The sequence below is a fragment of the Pelophylax lessonae genome (assembly GCF_965119305.1).
Source record: "Pelophylax lessonae genome assembly, chromosome: 1".
NCBI lineage: Eukaryota > Metazoa > Chordata > Amphibia > Anura > Ranidae > Pelophylax > Pelophylax lessonae.
Window position 1 is genome coordinate 660,003,790 of NC_138768.1, and position 6,000 is coordinate 660,009,789.

Here is a 6,000-nt window from a genome sequence, read left to right on the forward strand (position 1 = left end):
GTTCCATACCCCCCCTACTCCTCATCTAGCCTTTTAGGGGTACAAACAATAGTAATTGGGGCCTAGTGTGGTTGTGTACGTGTGATATACATACACTTTTTTTGGATCATATTTTCTATTCCGCTGTTTAATCAAAAACCTTTGGGGATCAGTTAAATTGGGGGATAGTCTGTGTTGGTACGTGTGAGAGAGATCCACCTTTCCAAGTTTTTGGGGTTCATCTCATACTTCTGAAGGTTTGAGGGTGCTGCCTGTTCCATACTCCCCCTACTCCTCATCTAGCCTTTTAGGGGTACAAACAATAGTAATTGGGGCCCAGTGTGGTTGTGTACGTGTGATATACATACACTTTTTTTGGATCATATTTTCTATTCCGCTATTTAATCAAAAACCTTTGGGGATCAGTTAAATTGGGGGATAGTCTGTGTTGGTACGTGTGAGAGAGATCCACCTTTCCAAGTTGTTGGGGTTCATCTCATACTTCTGAAGGTTTGAGGGTGCTGCCTGTTCCATACCCCCCCTACTCCTCATCTAGCCTTTTAGGGGTACAAACAATAGTAATTGGGGCCTAGTGTGGTTGTGTACGTGTGATATACATACACTTTTTTTGGATCATATTTTCTATTCCGCTATTTAATCAAAAACCTTTGGGGATCAGTTAAATTGGGGGATAGTCTGTGTTGGTACGTGTGAGAGAGATCCACCTTTCCAAGTTGTTGGGGTTCATCTCATACTTCTGAAGGTTTGAGGGTGCTGCCTGTTCCATACCCCCCCTACTCCTCATCTAGCCTTTTAGGGGTACAAACAATAGTAATTGGGGCCTAGTGTGGTTGTGTACGTGTGATATACATACACTTTTTTTGGATCATATTTTCTATTCCGCTATTTAATCAAAAACCTTTGGGGATCAGTTAAATTGGGGGATAGTCTGTGTTGGTACGTGTGAGAGAGATCCACCTTTCCAAGTTGTTGGGATTCATCTCATACTTCTGAAGGTTTGAGGGTGCTGCCTGTTCCATACCCCCCCTACTCCTCATCTAGCCTTTTAGGGGTACAAACAATAGTAATTGGGGCCCAGTGTGGTTGTGTACGTGTGATATACATACACTTTTTTTGGATCATATTTTCTATTCCGCTATTTAATCAAAAACCTTTGGGGATCAGATAAATTGGGGGATAGTCTGTGTTGGTACGTGTGAGAGAGATCCACCTTTCCAAGTTGTTGGGGTTCATCTCATACTTCTGAAGGTTTGAGGGTGCTGCCTGTTCCATACCCCCCCTACTCCTCATCTAGCCTTTTAGGGGTACAAACAATAGTAATTGGGGCCTAGTGTGGTTGTGTACGTGTGATATACATACACTTTTTTTGGATCATATTTTCTATTCCGCTATTTAATCAAAAACCTTTGGGGATCAGTTAAATTGGGGGATAGTCTGTGTTGGTACGTGTGAGAGAGATCCACCTTTCCAAGTTGTTGGGGTTCATCTCATACTTCTGAAGGTTTGAGGGTGCTGCCTGTTCCATACCCCCCCTACTCCTCATCTAGCCTTTTAGGGGTACAAACAATAGTAATTGGGGCCTAGTGTGGTTGTGTACGTGTGATATACATACACTTTTTTTGGATCATATTTTCTATTCCGCTATTTAATCAAAAACCTTTGGGGATCAGTTAAATTGGGGGATAGTCTGTGTTGGTACGTGTGAGAGAGATCCACCTTTCCAAGTTGTTGGGGTTCATCTCATACTTCTGAAGGTTTGAGGGTGCTGCCTGTTCCATACTCCCCCTACTCCTCATCTAGCCTTTTAGGGGTACAAACAATAGTAATTGGGGCCCAGTGTGGTTGTGTACGTGTGATATACATACACTTTTTTTGGATCATATTTTCTATTCCGCTATTTAATTTAACTGGGCCTCCATGCGAGACCTGTGTGCCTTGTTGCGCTGTTTTGAGTACTCCACCAACATGGCCAGTGGCAATGACGCCGTTCTCAGCTTAACTATCCCACTTCTATGCCTCCTTGAAAAAACAATTCGGGCGATGATGGAAGAGGATGTGGCACAGGATGAGGAGGAGGAGGAGGATGAAGAGGTAACATTTCCAAGGCTTTCAGGGCAGTCATTCGCAAGGGGCTCCGAGGGTGGGTTCCTGCACACGCAAACGCCAGGGACGCAATTGTCCAGCAGGGGCACAGTTCTGGAGGATGAGGAGGATGAGGAGGAGGAGGAGCTGGAGGAGGAGATGGAACCATGTTCACAGCAGGGTGGCACCCAGGCCAGCTCATGGCCATCACTGGTGCGTGGCTGGGGGGATACAGAGGACACGGACGATACACCTCCCACAGAGGACAGCCTTTCGTTGCCTCTGGGCAGCCTGGCACACATGCTCTGAAGAAACCGACTGTGTGTCGGTGAAACGCGTCAGCGTTGGTGTGGTGGCACCCCACACACTGTGTCCCCCCGTGCAGCATCATCCACATTGCTTGCCATCCTTATGGTCACTGTCAGCGGCTGTTCCCCTTTCCAGGCACCCGGCGGATCGTACTAACCGGAAGTGACGTTCTTTACTCACACCAGGAAGCTACTGAATCCCTCATGCCGTGGTAGCCGAGACCTGGGTTGAACGCCGCACGGAAGAAGCCAGTGGACCGGACTGCACAACACAACGGGACTGGGACGGAGCTTCATCCCTCTATGGATTCCATTTAAAGCCCAGTCGGATCGCATATCCATCCAAATATCTGCAGGTAAAGCTGTCCGTATTCATATACCTGTGGAACATTCCTCTGCTTCCTGTACTCAAACCTACCCTATGAGGATATCGTCCCCTCATCAGCATTTGTAACAGCGAACCCGAGCCTTCACGGGACTCAAACAGCTGACTATTACATCGATTTGCCAACTTTTTGCGAGCAACCCTCTGTCCCTTTTCATTTGGAGCCCACAGCCCCTTTACATCTCTCCTATGAGAGGACTGTTTGATCCACAGGCTTTCCTGTTCCATACACATACCTACACAGGAACACTATGAGTCATTGAGGTGACAGCGGGTTAATGTTTCACTGAAGCACGTTTTCAGGCTGTGTTATTGGATGCATCCATAGAGGTTACCACACACCACCCGGCAATCGTGCCGACTTCATTGTTCGACATATGCCGCGTGGTTTGTCAGGCTACTTTGAGTGACCTACCTATTGGCTGGTCTTAGACCTACACCACCCTTAGGGTGTATCAATAATTTTAGCCAATCTTGGTTATACTTATGCTATTTGATATGCTCCAGTCCTATTTTCATATGTGTGTAGTGCCACCTTTCATTTTATGTTTTTAATCAGTGTCATTGCAGTGTGTTTCTCCGTTACCCTGTATTGTGTCTTATTTTTATCTTTATAGGCATACGTGCCTTAATAAAATTTACCTTTTTTCATTAAAAGCTTGAGTATCCTTAGTTGGTTTTCCGTGGGGGTTCCCTCCTGGACCACCCCCACTACTTTTTGTTTTTTCACACATGAGCGATTACATGCTGCAGTGTCTCCACAACGACCGCCGAGTTGCCCACATTCTAACTTGTGCTGATTACTGGGTGGCCACGCTGCTGGATCCCCGTTACAAGGACAACGTACCGTCCTTAATTCACTCACTGGAGCGCGATCGCAAGATGCGCGAGTACAAGCGCACGCTGGTAGACGCCATGCTGCTGGCATTCCCATCTGACAGCGGGGCCACAGTGGAAGCACAAGGCAGAGGAGGAGGAGGAGGAGGTCGCCAATGCAACCAGGGCACCGCCAGCACCTCAGAAGGCAGGGTTAGCATGGCCGAAATGTGGAAAAGCTTTGTCAGCACGCCACAACAAACAGCAGCACCAGCAGCTCAGATGGAACGTCTTAGCAGGAGGCAGCATTTTACCAACATGGTGGAGCAGTATGTGTGCACACGCCTACATGTAGTGAATGACGGGTCTGCCCCCTTCAACTTCTGGGTCTCCAAATTGGGCACATGGCCTGAGCTTGCCCTTTACGCCTTGGAGGTGCTGGCGTGCCCTGCAGCCAGTGTATTATCTGAACGGGTATTTAGCACGGCTGGGGGCGTTATAACAGACAAGCGCAGCCGCCTGTCCAGAGACAATGTGGACAAGCTCACGTTCATTAAAATGAACCAGGCATGGATCCCACGGGACTTTTCCGTACCTTATGCAGAATAGCAATGGATACCGACCTTACCCACCCATTGTTCCATTTTTGCTCTTTCTCACTCTTTTGGGGTGTACCCTCATTTAAAATTTTTGAAAAGAAGCAGTGTTGGCTACCTCGTCCTCCTCCTCAGGGCCAGATTAATGTAGGGGCTATTGGAGCTGCAGCTCCAGGCCCCTACCTTTTATATAGGCCCCGGGTTGGCCATATTCACTGTTACCGCTCTTCTGTCACTTGTAAACACAGAAGTCTGGCTTCTATGCTCGCTTCCCCAGGCAGCACCCTCAGAACCTCCCCACACAGCGTGAAGGCCGGACAAGGAGGGACAGTTGGCGATGCATGGATGTGTTTATGGGCTTCAGAGACAGCATCCCATGTTGAATTAGGCATGCATGGCTGCACCCTTCCTCCTCTGGGTGCATGGCAAGGCACGGCCCTTAAGGCCCTTCAAAATCCTCAGCACCAAGCCCATGATGCTGTTAATCCGGCCCTGGTCCTCCTCCACCGCCGCTTCCACCTACACCGCCCATAGGTGTGCGCAGCCTATTGCATTAAGGTGTGCACCCCAAAGTTGAAATACACATGCATGTGTTTGCCAGCAGGGAGAGTAATGTATCGGGGCCATGTACCTGTAGGCAAGGAGAAATAGAGCAGAGCAGGTCCCAGGGAGATCTTTCCCATCTCCTCACTGGCAATGCTATGTGCCCTAGGTGATTAGGGTGTGCCCAGGCACACCCAGCACACCCTGTGCGCACGCCTATGTCACCGCCACATCCACCACCACCTCAACCTCCCTCCTACTCCATATGGGCCTCGTCCTTCAGAGATGAAGAAGAACATTGTTTTATTTTTCTGTTTTTTTTTGTTGTTTTAAGTTATTTCCCTATCCACATTTGTTTGCAGAGCACTTGCCATGCTCTTAATTACGTTTTGCTGCCATTTGCAGCACTCTAGCCCTTTCCTTTGGTGTTTTAGAGCCATTTTAGTGCCTTAAAGTTCGGGTCCCCATTGACTTCAATGGGGTTCGGTGTCCGGGAAAAGTTCGGTAAAAGTCCGGGACACGGACCCGGACTTTTTTTTAAAGTTCGGCCGAACCCGTCGAACACGGACATCTAGGTGTCCGCTCAACCCTACTGGGGATACAACTCTGAATTCTGCCTACAAGAACAAATTCGCTATGGTGGAGTTAGCCTTGAGGTTAATAAGCATCCTAAATTGCTTTGATTTACCAAGATGCAATATTTCTAGTAAATGAAGAAAGTATTTTCTTGGTCTCAATATATTTTTTTAATGTCCTTCTTTCTTAAATGGTTTGCATACGTTTGGATGATGCTGAAGAAGGGTCCTTAGGACTCCCCCATCTAGAAAATGACAGCAATATGGTGGATTACAGCCTAAGCGTTGGATATATGACACCCTTCTTCCTGAAGTGACAGCTGTAAATAATACTGTTTGTATCCATATTGAGGATAGAAAAGGGAATGAGACAGCATGCCCAACACCACTTGTAAGTTCGAAGGAGAAATACACAACCTAGGGTTCATCTCAAGGATAAATTATTGCACAGGCATTTAGTATTTGGCTCACTAACTGATAAATTGCCCACCTTGTCCCAGGGAATGAGGACTCTAAGGGTGTGCACTGTAGGGGGTAAAGGTGTACTCTATTTTTTTGAGTGTCTTGGATTGCTCACAGGAACATTATGCCCCTGCGTGGAAATGGAAATGAGTTGGCTTTTTTACTAATTAATAATCCATCCAAATTTGATCAGGGTTTAAATTAGGATGTCTTGATGACTGGCCAGTGTATAA